This window comes from Tachyglossus aculeatus, chromosome 3, assembly GCF_015852505.1.
Source record: "Tachyglossus aculeatus isolate mTacAcu1 chromosome 3, mTacAcu1.pri, whole genome shotgun sequence".
Classification (NCBI taxonomy): domain Eukaryota; kingdom Metazoa; phylum Chordata; class Mammalia; order Monotremata; family Tachyglossidae; genus Tachyglossus; species Tachyglossus aculeatus.
Window position 1 is genome coordinate 2,739,433 of NC_052068.1, and position 18,906 is coordinate 2,758,338.

Genomic DNA, 18,906 nt, shown 5'->3' on the forward strand with positions numbered 1-18,906 from the left:
TTGAGCATTTATTGTGGGCAGAGCACTGTCATAATAATAATAATAATAACGGTGGCATTTGTTAGGCGCGTACTATGTGCAAAGCATTGTTCTAAGCACTGGGAGGGATACAAGGTGATCAGGTTGTCCCATGTGGGGCTCACAGTCTTCATCCCCATTTTGCCGATGAGGTAACTGAGGCACAGGGAAGTTAAGCGACTTGCCCAAAGTCACACAGCAAAGAAGTGGCAGAGTCAGGATTAGAACCCATGACCTCTGACTCCCAAGCCCGGGCTCTTTCCACTGAGCCACGCTGCTTCTCTGTACTAAGCGCTTGGCAAAGTGCAATACAAAAATAAACAGCGACATTCCCTGCCCCCAAACGAGTTCACCGTCTAGAGCCGGGGAGACAGGCATCAATATAAATAAATAAAATTGCAGATATGTACATAGGTTCTTTGGTGCTGTGTACAGAACACTGTACTAAGCGCTTGGGAGAGTCCAATACAACAGAGGAGAGTTGGGAACCTCTCGTTCCCAGGCCGTGGATCGATCCACTAGGGCACGCTGCTTCTCTAAAAAAGAGTCGAACTTCTGGAAATTGCAAGAGGATGGAAATTATGATGAAATACATAAAAATGGGAAAAGCCCAAGAGTGCTTAATGCACAGTGATAAATTACAAGACAAGTGTTAAGAAGAGCAGCATGGCCTAGTGGCTAGAGCCCGGCTCCGCCACTTGTCCGCTGTGTGACCTTGAGTGAGTCACTTCACTTCTCTGGGCCTCGTTTCCCTCATCTGGAAAATGGGGGTTAAGACTGTGAGCCCCCCAAGGGACAACCTGATCACCTTGTAACCTACCCAGCGCTTAGAACAGTGCTTTGCACATAGTAAGCGCTTAATAAATGCCATTATTATTATTATTATATATTGATGCCTATTTGTTTTGATGTCTGTCTCTCCTGACACATAGTTTGTGCTTCACAAATACCATAATTATCATTATTAAGAGAGATCAGAACACAGTGAGCAAACTGGCGTTTCAGGAGTAAAATGTGCAGGCTGGGTTATATTAGACCATTGTTTGATGTGTATATATCTACAATTCTGTTTATAGGTATTGATGCCTGTTTACTTATCTTGATGTCTGTCTCTCCTGACACATAGTTTGTACTTAACAAATACCATAATTATGATTATGAAGAGAGATCAGAACACAGTGAGCAAACTGGCGCTTCAGGAGTAAAATGTGCAGGCTGGGTTATATTAGACCATTGTTTGATGTGTATATATCTACAATTCTGTTTATAGGTATTGATGCCTGTTTACTTATCTTGATGTCTGTCTCTCCTGACACATAGTTTGTACTTAACAAATACCATAATTATGATTATTAAGAGAGATCAGAACACAGTGAGCAAACCGGTGCTTCAGGAGTAAAATGTGCAGGCTGGGTTATATTAGACCATTGTTTGATGTGTATATATCTACAATTCTGTTTATATATATTGATGCCTGTTTATTTGTTTTGATATCTGTCTCTCCTGACACATAGTTTGTGCTTAACAAATACCATAATTATCATTATTAGGAGAGATCAGAACACAGTGAGCAAACTGGCGCTTCAGGAGTAAATCAATCACTCAATCAATCATATTTATTGAGCACTTACTGTGTGCAGAGCACTGTACTAAGCGCTTGGGAAGTACAAGTTGGCAACATATAGCGACGATCCCTACACAACAGTGGGCTCACAGTCTAGAAGGGGGAGACAGAGAACAAAACAAAACATATTAACAAAATAAAATAAATAGAATAGATGTATACAAGTAAAATAAATAACTGTTTATTTATTAAGCACAAACACATTGTTTGTGCTTAACAAATACCATAATTATCATTATTAAGAGAGATCAGAACACAGTGAGCAAACAGGCGCTTCAGGAGTAAAATGTGCAGGCTGGGTTATATTAGACCATTGTTTGATGTGTATATATCTACAATTCTGTTTATATATATTGATGCCTGTTTGTTTGTTTTGATGTCTGTCTTTCCTGACACATAGTTTGTCCTTAACAAATACCATAATTATCATTATTAAGAGAGATCAGAACACAGTGAGCAAACTGGTGCTTCAGGAGTAAAATGTGCAGGCTGGGTTATATTAGACCATTGTTTGATGTGTATATATCTACAATTCTGTTTATATGTATTGATGCCTGTTTACTTGTTTTGATGTCTGTCACTCCCCGTCTAGATTGTCAGCCCGGTGTGGGCAGGGATTGTCTCTCTTTATTGCTGAATTATACTTTCCAAACACTCAGTACAGTGCTCTGCACACAGTAAGTGCTCAATAAAGCGGCGTTGCTCAGTGGAAAGAGCACAGGCTTGGGAGTCAGATGTCGTGGGTTCTGATCCCGGATCCGCCACTTGACTACTGTGTGTCCTTGGGCAAGTCACTTAACTTCTCCGTGCCTCAGTTCCCTCATCTGTAAAATGGGGATGAAGACTGTAAGCCCCATGTGGGACATGTTCATATGTTAATATGTTTTGTTTTGTTCTCTGTCTCCCCCTTCTAGACTGTGAGCCCACTGTTGGGTAGGGACCGTCTCTATATTTTGCCAACTTGTACTTCCCAAGCGCTTAGTCCAGTGCTCTGCACACAGTAAGCGCTCAATAAATACAATTGAATGAATGAATGACAGCCTCATTACCTTGTATCTGCCCCAGCACTTAGAACAGTGCGCTTAAGCACATAGTAAGCGCTTAACAAATACCATTATTATTATCATTATTATTATAATACAATTGAATGAATAAATGAATGATTGAGGGGGCAAGCTGATTGATAATAATAATAATAATAATAATAATAATAATGGTATTTGTTAAGTGCTTACTGTGTGCCAAGCAGTGTTCTAAGCGAGTTACAAGGTAATCAGGTTGTCCCACAATGGGGCTCATAGTCTTAATCCCCATTTTACAGATGAGGTAACTGAGGCCCAGAGAAGTGAAGTGACTTGCCCAAAGTCACACAGCTGTCAAGTGGAGGAGGTGGGATTAGAAGCCGCCAGCTCTGCCTCATTCATTCATTCATTCATTCACTCAATCGTATTTATTGAGCGCTTACTGTGTGCAGAGCACTGTACTAAGAGCTTAGGAAGTACAAGTCGGCAACATATAGAGACGGTCCCTACCCAACAACAGGCTCACGGTCTAGAAGGGGGAGACAGACGACAAAACAAAACATGCGGACTGGTGTCAAGTCATCAGAATAAATAGAAATAAAGCTAGGTGTACATCATTAACAAAATTAATAGAATAGTAGATATGTCCAAGTAAAATAAATAGAGTAATAAATCTGTACAAACATATCTACAGGTGCTGCGGGGAGGGGAAGGAGGTAGGGTGGGGAGGATGGGGAGGAGGAGAGGAAAAAGGGGGCTCAGTCTGGGACATCCACCCTGTCTCTCCTCTGCCCCCCCCAGCCTATGATTGATTATTATATGATATGATTATATGATTATTATAATGATGATGATGATTACCACAAGTAACGTCCACCCTGTCCCTCCTCTGTCCCCCCAGCCTATGCTTGATTATAATACGATATGATTATTATATGATTATTATAATGATGGTGTTGATTACCACAGGTAATATCCACCCTGTCTCTCCTCTGCCCCCCCAGCCTATGATTGATTTTTATATGATAAGATTATATGATTATTATAACTATGATGATGATGATTACCACAGGTAACGTCCACCCTGTCTCTCCTCTGTCCCACCAGCCTATGATTGATTATACTATGATATGATTATTATATGATTATTATAATGATGATGATGAGATGATTACCACAGGAAACATCCACCCTGTCTCTCCTCTGTCCCCCCAGCCTATGATTGATTATAATATGATATGATTATTATATGATTATTATAATGATGATGATGATGATTACCACAGGTAACGTCCAACCTGTCTCTCCTCTGCCCCCCCAGCCTATGATTATTATATGATATGATTATATGATTATTATAATGATGATGATGATTACTATGAGTAACGTCCACCCTGTCTGTCCTCTGTCCCCCCAGCCTATGATTGATTATAATATGATATGATTATTATATGATTATTATAATGATGATGATGATGATTACCACAGGTAACGTCCAACCTTTCTCTCCTCTGCCCCCCCAGCCTATGATTATTATATGATATGATTATATGATTATTATAATGATGATGATGATTACTATGAGTAACGTCCACCCTGTCTGTCCTCTGTCCCCCCAGCCTATGATTGATTATAATATGATATGATTATTATATGATTATTATAATGATGATGATGATTACCACAGGTAATGTCTACCCTGTCTCTCCTCTGTCCCCCTCAGCCTATGATTGACTATAATATAGATTATTATATGATTATAATGATGATGATGATAATTACCACAGGTAACGTCCTCTCTGTCTCTCCTCTGTCCCCCCAGCCTATGTTTGATTATAATATATGATTATTATATGATTATTATAATGATGATGATGATGATTACCACAGGTAGCATCCACCCTGTCTCTCCTCTGTCCCCTCCAGCCTATGGTTGATTATAATATATGATTATTTTAGTGATGATGATGATGATTACCACAGGTAACATCCACCCTGTCTCTCCTCTGTCCCCCCAGCCTATGATTATTATATGATATGATTATTATAGTGATGATGATGATGATGATTACCACAGGTAACGTCCACCCTGTCTGTCCTCTTTCCCCCCATCCTATGATTGATTATAATATGATATGATTATTATATGATTATTATAATAATAATGATGATGATGATTACCACAGGTAACTTCCACCCTGTCTCTCCTCTGTCCCCCCAGCCTATGATTGATAATACTATGATATGGTTATTATAATGATGATGATGATGATTACCACAGGTAACATCCACCCTGTCTCTCCTCTGTCCCCCCAGCCTATGATTGATTATATGATATGATTATTATATGATTATGATGATGATGATGATTACCACAGGTAACGTCCACCCTGTCTGTCCTCTTTCCCCCATCCTATGATTGATTATAATATGATTATTGTAATAATAATGATGATGATAATGATTACCACAGGTAACGTCCACCCTGTCTTTCCTCTGTCCCCCCAGCCAGTAGCCGCGGCCGGCGTTGGGTCCGCGTCCATCACCGTCCCGTGAGTGTCACCGTCCGGTCCGGTCCATCCCGGTGCGGTCCCATCCCACGCGGTCATCCTGGGCTCATCCAAGTCGGAGCCGGGTCTCCCGGCGTGGGGCCTCCCGGCCTTCCGATGCCGAAGCCCGCCTCGCCGCCAACTCGCATCCCGACGCTGACCTCTCCGAGGGGCACCGCTGCCCCGAAGCCCACCGCCAGACCAGGTAATCCCGGCATCCGCCCCCCACTCTGCCCCCCGCTCACCCGGGCCTGGGGTCTCCAGGCAGGCCAAGGGCGCTTGGGCACGTTGGCATGAGGAGCACTGGTTTGGCGAGATCCATTTGAGATTTGCGGGCAAGTATTAATCAATCAATTATTCATTCAGTCAAATTTACTGAGCACTTACCATGCGCAGAGCACTGTACTAAGCTCTTGGGAGAGTACGATACAGCAATAGGTAGACACATTCCCTGCCACAACAAGCTGCCAGTCTCAATAATAGTGTTGGTATTTGTCAGGCGCTTACTATAATAATAATGGCATTTGTTAAGCACTTACTATGTGCAAAGCACTGTTCTAAAAATAATAATAATAATAATGGCATTTGTTAAGCGCTTGCTATGTGCAAAGCACTGTTCTAAGCGCTGGGGAGGGGAAACAAGGTAATGAGGTTGTCCCATGTGGGGCTCACAGTCTTCATCCCCATTTTCCAGATGAGGTAACTGAGGCTCAGAGAAGTTAAGTGGCTTGCCCAAGGTCACACAACAGACTTGTGGAGGAGCCGGGATTCGAACCCACGACCTCTGACTCCAAAGCCCGGGCTCTTTCCACTGAGCCACGCTGTTCTAAGCGCTGGTGAGGATACAACGTGATCAGGTTGTCCCATGGGGGGGCTCACAGTCTGAATCCCCATTTTACAGGTGAGGTAAGTGAGGCACAGAGAAGTGAAGTGACTTGCCCAAGGTCACACAGCTGACAATTGGAAGAGCCGGGATTTGAACCCTTGACCGCTGACTCCCAAGCCCGTGCTCTTTCCATTGAGCCACGCTGCTTCTCTATTTTATTTTGTTAATATGTTTTGTTCTCTGTCTCCCCCTTCTAGACTGTGAGCCCACTGTTGGGTAGGGACTGTCTCTATATGCTGCCAACTTGGACTTCCCAAGCGCCTAGTACAGTGCTCGGCACACAGTAAGCACTCAATAAATACGATTGATTGATTGATTGATTCTCTACTAAGCCCTTCTGAGAGTACAATACAACAAGAAATAGACACATTCCCTGCCCACAACAAGCTGACAGTCTCAATAATAATAATAATAATGTTGGTATTTGTCAAGTGCTTACTATGTGCCAAGCACTGTTGTAAACACTGGGGTAGATATAAGGTGATCAGGTTGTCCCACGTGGGCTCACAGTCTTCATCCCTATTTGACAGATGAAGTAATTGAGGCGCAGAGAAGTTAAGTGACTTGCCCAAGGTCACACAGCTGACAAGCAGCGGAGTTGCAGTTCGAACCCATGACCTCTGAGTCCAAAGCCCGGGCTTTTTCCACTGAACCACACTGCTTCTCTATGAATCAGTGAGCGCTGGATAAACCACAGGCCTGAGAGTCAGAAGGACCTGGGTTCTAATCCCGGCTCCACCCCTTGTCTGCTGTGTGAACTTGGGCAAGTCACTTCACTTCTCTGTGCCTCAGTTCCCTCATCTGCAAATTGGGGATTAAAACTGTGAGCCCCATGTGCGATGGGGACTGCATCTAATCCAGTTTGCTCATGTCCACCCCAGCGCTTAGTACGGTGTCTGGCACATAGTAAGCACTTAACAAATACCACAGTTATTGTTATTACTATGTACTGAGCGTCCCCCAGATGCAGCAGTTGTCATAAGGACCCAGAAAAGTACCACGGAGACCCAAGACCCGTTCCACGTCCACAATGATGGACACGAGCCCTGCCCTACCTCCTTCCCCTCCCCACAGTACTTGTATGTATATTTGTCCGGATTTATTACTCTATTTATTTTACCTGTCCATATTTACTATTCTATTTATTTTGTTAATGAGGTGCATCTAGCTTTAATTCTATTTGTTCTGACGATTTTGACACCCGTCTACATGCTTTATTTTGTTGTCCGTCTCCCCCTTCTAGACTGTGAACCCGTTGTTGGGTAGGGACCGTCTCTATCTGTTGCTGACTTGTACTTCCCAAGCGCTTAGTACAGTGCTCTGCACCCAGTAAGCGCTCAATAAATACAATTGAATGAATGAATGAATGAATGAATGACGGACTGTGCTGTAGGAACTGGTATTATCTTAGCAGTGTTTCCTGTGTCTAACGCAGTCACCGAAAGTTCATTACAGTGCCGTGTGCACACAATAGGCGCTCAGTATGTTCCTTTTTATGGTATTCATTAAGTGCTAACTATGTGTCAGGCACTGTACTAACCACTGGGGTAGATAATAATAATGATGGCATTTATTAAGCGCTAATTACAAGCACTGGGGTAGAGAAGCAGCGTGGCTCAGTGGAAAGAGCACGGGCTTTGGAGTCAGAGGTCTTAGACTGTGTGCCTGCTGATAATAATAATAATAATAATAATAATAATAAATAATAGCATTTATTAAGTGTTTGCTATGTGCAAAGCACTGTTCTAAGCGCTGGGGAGGTTACAAGGTGATCAGGTTGTCCCACAGGGGGCTCACAGTCTTAATCCCCATTTCCCAGATGAGGGAATTGAGGCCCAGAGAAATTAAGTGACTTGCCCAAAGTCACACAGCTGACAAGTGGCGAAGCTGGGATTTGAACCCATGACCTCTGACTCCAAAGCCCGGGCCCTTTTCCACTGAGCCATACTGCTGTTGGGTAGGGACTGTCTCTAGATGTTGCCAACTTGTACTTCTCAAGCGCTTAGTACAGTGCTCTGCACACAGTAAGTGCTCAATAAATACTATTGAATGAAAGGTCGTGGGTTCAAATCCGGCTCCGCCAATTGTCAGCTGTGTGACTTTGGGCAAGTCACTTCACTTTGCTGTGCCCAAATCACCTCATCTATAAAATGGGGATTAAGACTGTGAGGCCCCCGTGGGACAACCTGATTACCTTGTGACCTCCCCAGCGCTTAGAACAGTGATTTGCACATAGGGAGCGCTTAATAAATGTCATCATCACTATTATCATTATTATTATTACAAGTTACTCAGGTTGGACACAATCCAGACCCCGTGTGGGGCTCCTACTCTTAATCCCCATTTTACAGATGAGGTAACTAAGGCACAGCAAAGTGAAGTGACTTGTCCAAGGTCACCCAGCAGACAAGTGGCAGAGCTGGGATTAGAACCCAGGTCCTTCTGACATCCAGGCCTGGGTTCTACGGGAAAAGCAGCGTGGCTCAATGGAAAGAGCCCGGGCTTGGGAGTCAGAGATCAGGGGTTCGAATCCCAGCTCCGCCACTTGTCTGCTGTGTGACCTTGGTCAAGTCACTTAACTTCTCTGAGCCTCAGTTACCTCATCTGTAAAATGGGGATGAAGACTGTGAGCCCCACGTGGGACAACCTGATCACTCTGTATCCCCCCCAGCGCTTAGAACAGTGGTTTGCACATAATAATAATAATAATGATGATGATGGCATTTGTTAAATGCTTGTACATAGTACAAAGTACATAATAAGCAAAGTACATAATAAGCACTTAACAAATGTCAACATGATTATTATTATTATGGGTTCAAATCCCAGCTCTGCCACTTGTCAGCTGTGTGACTTTGGGCAAGTCACTTCACTGTGTGGCTCAGTGGAAAGGGCCCAGGCTTTGGAGTCAGAGGTCATGGGTTCAAATCCCAGCCCCGCCAGTTGTCAGCTGTGTGGCTTTGGGCAAGTCACTTCACTTCTCTGTGCCTCAGTCGCCTCATCTGTGACATGGGGATTAAGACTGTGAGCTCCCCGTGGGACAACCTGATCACCTTGTAACCTCCCCAGTGCTTTGCACATAGTAAGCGCTTAATAAAGGCCATTATTATTATTATTCTCCGGAGTTACCTCATCTGTAAAGTGGGGATGAAGACTGTGAGCCCCAAGTGGGACAACCTGATCACCTTGTATCCTCCCCAGCGCTTAGAAAAGTGCTTGGCACATAGTAAGAGCTTAACAAATGCCAACATTATGATGATTATTGTTAATACGCACTAGGCCACGCTGGTTCTCGGTGTTGCCAGGTTTATCAATGGGGGTCTGGGGAAATAATCCCGCTTCTCTCCCTTCTCCCCACCACCCGCAACCTCCGCGGGCCGCTTTGGTCCCCCTTTGGAGCCGATCATCATCATCATCATCATCAATCGTATTTATTGAGCGCTTACTATGTGCAGAGCACTGTACTAAGTGCTTGGGAAGTACAAATTGGCAACATATAGAGACAGTCCCCACCCAACAGTGGGCTCACAGTCTAAAAGCCGATGGATGGGTACCGGGGCGGTGTGGGGAGAGGGGCTGAAGACAGCTTTTAGACTGTGAGCCCACTGTTGGGTAGGGACTGTCTCTATATGTTGCCAACTTGGACTTCCCAAGCGCTTAGTACAGTGCTCTGCACACAGTAAGCGCTCAATAAATACGATTGATTGATTGATTGATTGACAGGGAGCCCCCCCATCTCGATCCCCCAACTTGGGCTCCGCCGGGCCTGGTGGTTTTGTGGTTTCGGGGGCTGAGGCCCCTCTGTCTTTCCCAGCAGAGGCTCAGGGGCCGGAGGAAGTTGTGGTTCCCTCCGTCCTTCCTCCCCCGGGGGGTTTGAGGAAGTGGACGTTGAGCTCCATCACCCCTGGAGGGGCCGGCCCACGGGCCTGAGAGGCAGAAGGTCACGGGTTCTGATTCCGCCGCCGCCAGTCGTCTGCTGCCTGACCTCGGGCGAGTCACTTCAGTGCTCTGGGCTTCCGTGACCTCAGCTGTAAAATAATAATATATTATTATTGTATATTATATATTATAATATTATAATATAATATAAATATAATAATATATTATAATAATGGAATATTATATGATAAAATATGTAATATTATATATTATTGTATACCTGTATATATGCTCTGCACACAGTAAGCGCTCAATAAATACGATTGATGATGATGATGATGATGATGGGGTCTGTAAGCGCTTGCTATGTGCCCAGCACTGTTCTAAGCGCTGGGGGAGATGCAAGGTAATCGGGTTCTCCCCAAGTGGGGCTCACAGTTCTTAAGCCTCATTTTACATTGTATATATGTTTGTACATATTTAATACTCTATTTATTTATTTATTTATTTTACTTGTCCATGTCTATTCTATTTATTTTGTTTTGTTAGTATGTTTGGTTTTGTTCTCTGTCTCCCCCTTTTAGACTGGGAGCCCACTGTTGGGTAGGGACCGTCTCTATATGTTGCCAACTTGTACTTCCCAAGCGCTTAGTACAGTGCTCTGCACACAGTAAGTGCTCAATAAATACAATTGATGATATGTATACCTGTATATATGTATATATGTTTGTACATATTTATTACTCTATTTATTTATTTTACTTGTACATATCTATTCTATTTATTTTGTTAGTATGTTTGGTTTTGTTCTCTGTCTCCCCCTTCTAGACTGTGAGCCCACTGTTGGGTAGGGACTGTCTCTATGTGTTGCCAACTTGTACTTCCCAAGCGCTTAGTACAGTTCTCTGCACACAGTAAGCGCTCAATAAATACAATTGATGATTGATGATGATGATGATACTGATGGTATTTGTTAAGTGTTTTGTTGTCTGTCTCCCCCTTCTAAGCGGTGAGCCCGTTGTTGGGTAGGGACCGTCTCCATATGTTGCCGAATTGTACTTTCCAAGCGCTTAGTACAGTGTTCTGCACACAGTAAGCACTCAATAAATGCAATTGAATGAATGAATACTAATAATGACAGTGGTATTTTTTAAGCGCTTACTCTGTGCCAAGCACTGTTCTAAGCACTGGGGTATTCATTCATTCATTCATTCAATTGTATTCATTGAGTGCTTACTGTGTGCAGAGCCCTGTACTAAGCGCTTGGGAAGTACAAGTTGGCAACATATAGAGACGGTCCCTACCCAACAATGGGCTCACAGTCTAGAGGGGGGAGACAGATAACAAAACCATACATGTGGACAGGTGTCAAATCATCAGAATAAATAGAAGTAAAGCTAGCCACACATCATTAACAAAATAAATAGAATAGTAAATGTGTACAACTAAAATAGAGTAATATATACAGGTGCTGTGGGGAGGGGAAGGAGGTAGGGCGGGGGGATGAGGAGGGGGTGAGGAAAAAGGGGGCTCAGTGTGGGAAGGCCTCCTGGAGGAGGTGAGCTCTCAGTAGGGCTTTGAAGGGAGGAAGAGAGCTACCTTGGAGGATGGGCAGAGGGAGGGCATTCCGGGCCAGGGGGAGGACGTGGGCCGGGGGTAGACGGCGGGACAGGCGAGAACGAGGCACGGTGAGGAGAGTAGCGGCAGAGGAGCGGAGGGTGCGGGCTGGGCTGGAGAAGGAGAGAAGGGAGGTGAGGTAAGAGGGGGCCAGGGCCTCAGTTACCTTACCTGTAAAATAGGGATTAAGACTGTGAGCCCCCCGTGGGACAACCTGAGCACCTAGCGAAGCAGCGTGGCTCAGTGGAAAGAGCCTGGGCTTTGGAGTCAGAGGTCATGGGTTCAAATCCCAGCTCCGCCAACTGCCGAGAGTCAGGAGTTTTTGCTTGATGCATAGGTTGACTGACAGGCACTGGAGATTTTTGAGGAGGGGAGTAACATGCTCAGAGTGTTTCCGCACTAAGATGATCCGGGCAGCAGCGTGAAGTATAGACTGAAATGGGGAGAGACAGGAGGATGGGAGATCAGAGAGGAGGCTGATGCAGTAATCCAGTCGGGATAGGATAAGAGATTGAACCAGCAAGGTAGCGGTTTGGATGGAGGGGAAAGGGCGGATCTTGGAGATGTTGCGGAGCTGAGACCGGCAGGTTTTGGTGACGGCTTGGATGTGAGGGGTGAAAGAGAGAGCGGAGTCGAGGATGACACCAAGGTTGCGGGCTTGTGAGACGGGAAGGATGGTAGTGCCGTCAACAGAGATGGGAAAGTCAGGGAGAGGACAAGGTTTGGGAGGGAAGACAAGGAGCTCAGTCTTCAACATGTTGAGCTTTAGGTGGCGGGCGGACATCCAGATGGAGATGTCCTGAAAGCAGGAGGAGATGCGAGCCTGGAGGCTCGCAATAGTGCAAAGCACTGTTCTAAGCACTCGGGAGGTTACAGGCTGATCAGGTTGTCCCATGGGGGGGGCTCACAGTCTTCATCCCCATTTTACAGATGAGGTCACTGAGGCACAGAGAAGCCCAAAGTCACACAGCTGACAATTGGCAGAGCCGGGATTTGAACCCATGACCTCTGACTCCAAAGCCCGGGCACTTTCCACTGAGCCACGCTACCAGGCTTGCTTGCTTGCTTGCTTGCTGGCCCTCTTTCCCGGGGGATTGTGGGAAATGTAGGACTCGGTGGGATCATTAGAGAAGCAGCGTGGCTCAGTGGAAAGAGCCCGGGCTTTGGAGTTAGAGGTCATGGGTTCAAATCCCGGCTCCGCCAATTGCAAGCTGTGTGACTTTGGGCAAGTCACTTCACTTCTCTGGGCCTCAGTTCCCTCATCTGTAAAATGAGGATGAAGACCATGAGCCCCCCAATGGGACAAGCTGATCACCTTGTAACTTCCCCAGCGCTTAGAACAGTGCTAAGCACTTAATAAATGCTACCATTATTATTATTCATTCACTCATTCATTCAATCATATTTATTGAGCGCTTTCTGTGTGCAGAGCACTGTACTAAGTGCTTGGGAAGTACAAGTTGGCAACAAACAGAGACAGTCCCTACCCAACAGTGGGCTCACAGTCTAGAAGGGGGAGACAGAGAACAAAACAAAACATACTAACAAAATAAAATAAATAGAATAAATATGTACAAATTAGAGTAATAAATCCATACAAACATATATACATATATACAGGTGCTGTGGGAATGGTGGGGAGGGGGAGAGGAAGGAGGGGGTTCAATCTGGGAAGGCCTCCTGGAGGAGGTGAGCTCTCAGTAGGGCTTTGAAGGGATTTAAAATTTATTATCATTCTTTCATTCAGTTGTATTGAGCGCTTATTGCGTGCAGAGCGCTGTACTAAGTGCTTGATCATGTTTAAGTTGGTCTCCCCCATTAGGGTGTGAGCTCCTTGAGGGCAGGGAACGGTTCACCCACTGTTGGGTAGGGACCGTCTCTATATGTTGCCAACCTGTGCTTCCCAAGCACCTAGTACAGTGATCTGCACACAGTCAGCGCTCAATAAATGCGATTGATTGATTTTTCGTGGTGGACTTTTCTGGGCACTTAATGCCAGGCGCTGGCCCTGAATGGCACTGACTCCTTGCCAGCTGCCTCTGGGGAAGTGTCGTTTCCGGGCCTTTGGCCCCTCCACCTTGGTTCCGCCCCAACCAGGTGCCTCAACGTTGTCCCATTGTTTAAAAAATGGTATTTGTTAAGCGTTCACTATGCTCCAGGTGCTGGGGTAATAATAACAATAATGATAATGATAATTGCAATATTTTTTAAGCACTGCGTGGCTCAGTGGGAAGAGCCCGGGCTTTGGAGTCAGAGTTCATGGGTTTAAATCCCGGCTCTGCCAATTGTCAGCTGCGTGACTTTGGGCAAGTCATTTCACTTCTCTGGGCCTCAGTTACCTCATCTGGAAAATGGGGATTAAGACTGTGAGCCCCCCGTGGGACAACCTGATCACCTAGAGAAGCAGCGTGGCCCATTGGGAAGAGCCCGGGCTTTGGAGTCAGAGGTCATGGGTTCAAATCCCAGCTCTGCCAACTGTCAGCTGTGTGACTTTGGGCAAATCATTTAACTTCTCTGTGCCTCAGTAACGTCATCTGTAAAATTGGGATTAAAACTGTGAGGTCCATGTGGGACAACCTGATTACCTTGTAACCTCCCCAGCGCTTAGAACAGTGCTTTGCACATAGTAAGCGCTTAACAGATGCCATCATTATCATTATTATTATTATTATTATTATTAAGACTGTGAGCCCCCCGTGGGACAACTTGATCACCTTGTAACCTCCCCAGCGCTTAGAACAGTGCTGTGCACATAATAAGCACTTAGCTAATGCCCTCATTATCATTATTATTATTATTATTATTATTATTATTATTATCATTAAGACTGTGAGCCCCCCGTGGGGCAACCTGATCACCTTGTAACCTCCCCAGGGCTTAGAACAGTGCTTTGCACATAGTAAGCACTTAATAAATGCCATTATTAGCTCAATAAATACGAGTGAATGAATGAATGAATGAATGAATGAATGACCAGGAAGGGAAGGTGGGTGGTCAGAGACGGGGGAGGGGATGACCAGAAATGTGAGGGGCTGGGGGCGGGGGTCAGATCAATCAATCAATCAATCAATCGTATTTATTGAGTGCTTAGTGTGCAGAGCACTGTACTAAGCGCTTGGGAAGTACAAGCTGGCAACATAGAGAGACAGGTCAGAGGCCTCCAGAACTTATCTGAACGGAGATAAGCTTGGGGGGGCTTGGTCAGTAGTATGTACTGAACTCCTACTTTGGGCAGAGCACTCTACTAAGCACTTGCATTTCATTCGTTCATTCAATCGTATTTATTGAGTGCTTACTGTGTGCTAAGCACTGGACTAAGCACTTGGGAAGTCCAAGTTGGCAACATATAGAGACAGTCCCTACCCAAACAGTGGGCTCACAGTCTACAAGGGGGAGACAGACAACAAAACAAAACATATTAACAAAATAAAATAAGTAGAATATGTACAAGTTAAATAAATAAATAGAGTAATAAATCTGTACAAACATATATACAGGTGCTGTGGGGAGGGGAAGGAGGTAAGACGGGGGGGATGGGGAGGGGGAGGAGGGGGAGAGAAATTTATTGAGCGCTTACTGTGTGCAGAGCACTGGACTAAGCGCTTGGGAAGTCCAAGTTGGCAACATATAGAGACGGTCCTGACCCAACAGTGGGCTCACAGTCTAGAAGTACAGTCAAATTAGTAGACACAAGTAGTAGACACAGCAGACAAGTGGAGGAGTGAGGATTAGAACCCCTGACCTTCTGACTCTGAGGCCCATGCTCTTTCCACTACACTACACTGCCTCCTTATCTGCCGTGTGACCTTGGGAATGTCACTTCACATCTCTGGGCCTCAGTTCCGTTATCTGTAAAATAATAATAATAATAATAATGTTGGTATTTGGTAAGCACTTTGTATGTGCCAAGGTTCCAAGCGCTGGGGTAGATTCAAGGTAATCAGGTTGTCCCATGTGGGGCTCAAAGTTTTCATCCCCATTTTACAGATGAGGCAACTGAGGCACAGAGCAGTGACCTGACTTGCCCAAAGTCACAAAGCCGGCAAGTAGTGGAGTCTGGATTAGAGCCCATGACCTCGGACTCCCAAGGCCGGGTTCTTTCCATTCATTCATTCATTCATTCATTCATTCAATCTTATTTATTGAGCACTTACTGTGTGCAGAGCACTGTACTAAGCTCTTGGGAAGTACAAGTTGGCAACATATTCATTCATTCATTCAATCATATTTATTGAGCACTTACTGTATGCAGAGCATTGTACTAAGCGCTTGGGAAGTACAAGTTGGCAACCTATAGAGACGGTCCCTACCCACAGTCTAGAAGGGGGAGACAGAGAACAAAACAAAACATATTAAAAAAATTAAATAAATAGAATAAACATGTACAAATAAAATAAATGAATAAATATTTAAATATAGAGATGGTCCCTACCCAACAATGGTCTTTCCACTAAGCCCCACTTCTTCTCTATGGGGAGTGAGACTGTGAGCCCCACGTGGGACAGGGACTGTGTCCAATCCAGTTTGCTTGTATCCACCCCAGCGCTTAGTACAGTACCTGGCACATAGTGCTTAAAAAATGCCATTATTAATATTATTAGACTGTAATCTCCTCGAGGCCAGGGCCCGAATCTACGACTCCATTGTACTCTCCCAAGCGCTTTGCCCATTAACTGCTTGACCAGTATCTCTGAGCGCTAGACTGGGAGCTCAGGTGGGCAGGGAACGGGTCTGTTTATTATATAGTTATCCCCCAAGCGCTTAGTACAGTGCTCTGCATACAGTAAGCACTTAACAAATCAAATTGAATGAATGACTGGATGGATTGGTGGCCATTGCAGGTTTTGACGTGGTAACCCTGAGCAGGGCGATGATAGTATTGACGGCTCTCTACTTGTTTTGTTTTGTTGTGTCTCCCCCTTCTAGACTGTGAGCCCGTTGTTGGGTAGGGACCGTCTCTATCTGTTGCCCAATTGTACTTTCCAAGCGCTTAGTACAGTGCTCTGCACACAGTAAGCGCTCAATAAATACAGTTGAATGAATGAATGAAAGGGTGACCCACTGAGAGGGCTGTTCCCGTCCTTTCGTGCCAGGGGTCCGGCCCTCCTTTCCCGCTTTAATTCTATTTGTTCTGACGATTTTGACACCTGTCTACATGTTTGGTTTTATTGTCCGTCTCCCCCTTCTAGACTGTGAGCCCGTTGTTGGGTAGGGACCGTCTCTACATGTTGCCCACTTGTATTTCCCAATCAATCCATCAATCAATCGTCTTCATTCATTCATTCAATCGTATTTATTGAGCACTTACTGTGTGCAGAGCACTGTACTAAGCGCTTGGGAAATACAAGTTGGCAATATATTGAGACGGTCCCTACCCAACAACGGGCTCACAGTCTAGAAGGGGGAGACAGACAACAAAATAAAACATGTGGACAGGTGTCAAGTCAGCAGAACAAATAGAATTAAAGCTAAATGCACTTCATTCCCTCCTCCCCCTCCCCATCCCCCCCCACCTTACCTCCTTCCCCTCCCCACAGCATCTGTATATATGTATATGTTTGTGTGAATTTATTACTCTATTTTATTTGTGCATATTTATTCTATTTATTTTATTTTGCTAATGTGTTTTGTTTTGTTCTCTGTCTCCCCCTTCTAGACTGTGAACCCACTGTTGGGTAGGGACCGTCTCTGTATGTTGCCAACTTGTACTTCCCAAGCGCTTAGTACTGTGCTCTGCACACAGTAAGCGCTCAATAAATATGATTGAATGAATGAATGAATGGAATAAATGGAATAGTAAATATGTACAAATAAAATATATAGAGTAATAGTGCTCTGCACACAGTAAGCGCTCAATCAATACGATTGAATGAACGAATGAATGAAATGAATAGAATAGTGAATATGTACAAATAAAATATATAAAGTAATAGTGCTCTGCGCACAGTAAGCGCTCGATACAATTGAATGAATGAATGAATGAAATGAACAGAATAGTAAATATGTACAAATAAAACATATAGAGTAATAGTGCTCTTCACACAGTAAGTCCTCAATAAATACGATTGAATGAATGAAATGAATAGAATAGTAAATATGTACAAATGAAATATATAGAGTAATAGTGCTCTGCACACAGTAAGCGCTCAATAAATACGATTGAATGAACGAATGAGTGAAATGAATAGAATAGTAAATATGTACAAATGAAATATATAGAATAATAGTGCTCTGCACACAGTAAGCGCTCAATAAATACGATTGAATGAATGAATGAATGAATGAAATAGAATAGTAAATATGTACAAATAATATATAGAGAGTAATAGTGCTCTGCACACAGTAAATACTCAATAAATATGATTGAATGGATGAATGAATGAAATGAATAGAATAGTAAATATGTACAAATAAAATATATAGAGTAATACTGCTCTGCACACAGTAAGCGCTCAATCAATATGATTGAATGAACGAATGAATGAAATGAATAGAATAGTAAATATCTACAAATAAAATATATAGAGTAATAGTGCTCTGCACACAGTAAGTGCTCAATAAATGCGATTGAATGAATGAATGAAATGAGTAGAATAGTAAATATGTACAAATAAAATATATAGAGTAATAGTACTCTGCACACAGTAAGCGCTCAATCAATACAATTGAATGAACAAATGAATGAAATGAATAGAATAGTAAATATGTACAAATAAAATATATAGAGTAATAGTGCTCTGCACACAGTAAGCACTCAATAAATACGATTGAGTGAATGAATGAATGAAATGAATAGAATACTAAATATGTACAAATAAAATATATAGAGTAATAGTGCTCTGCACATAGTAAGCGCTCAATAAATAAAATATATAGAGCAATAGAGCTCTGCACACAGTAAGCGCTCAAAAAATACAACTGAATGAATGAATGAAATAAATAGAATAGTAAATATGTACAAATGAAATAGAGTAACAGTGCTGTGCACACAGTAAGTGCTTAATAAATATGATTGAATGAATGAATGAATGAATGAAATAGAATACTAAATATGTACAAATAAAATATATAGAGTAATAGTGCTCTGCACACAGTAAGCGCTCAATAAATACGATTGAATGAACGAATGAATGAAATGAATAGAATAGTAAATATGTACAAATAAAATATATAGAGTAATAGTGCTCTGCATACGGTAAGTACTCAATAAATACAAATGAATGAATGAATGATATAAATAGGATAGTAAATATGTACAAATAAAATATATAGAGTAATAGTGCTCTGCACACAGTAAGTGCTCAATAAATA

At 43.5% G+C, this 18,906-nt stretch overlaps 1 protein-coding gene across 4 annotated transcripts in view; it reads left to right on the plus strand.

Moving 5' to 3' along the window:
* The first annotated feature begins 5,185 nt into the window (after window positions 1–5,185).
* The window catches only part of PTPRE (protein tyrosine phosphatase receptor type E), a 212,236-nt gene continuing 198,515 nt past the window's right edge, over window positions 5,186–18,906 (plus strand). For all 4 annotated transcript variants that reach the window (XM_038743959.1, XM_038743960.1, XM_038743961.1 and 1 more), the window contains exon 1: window positions 5,186–5,418. The gene's annotated coding sequence lies outside the window, so the exon portion shown is untranslated. The remainder of the gene's footprint in view (window positions 5,419–18,906) is intronic.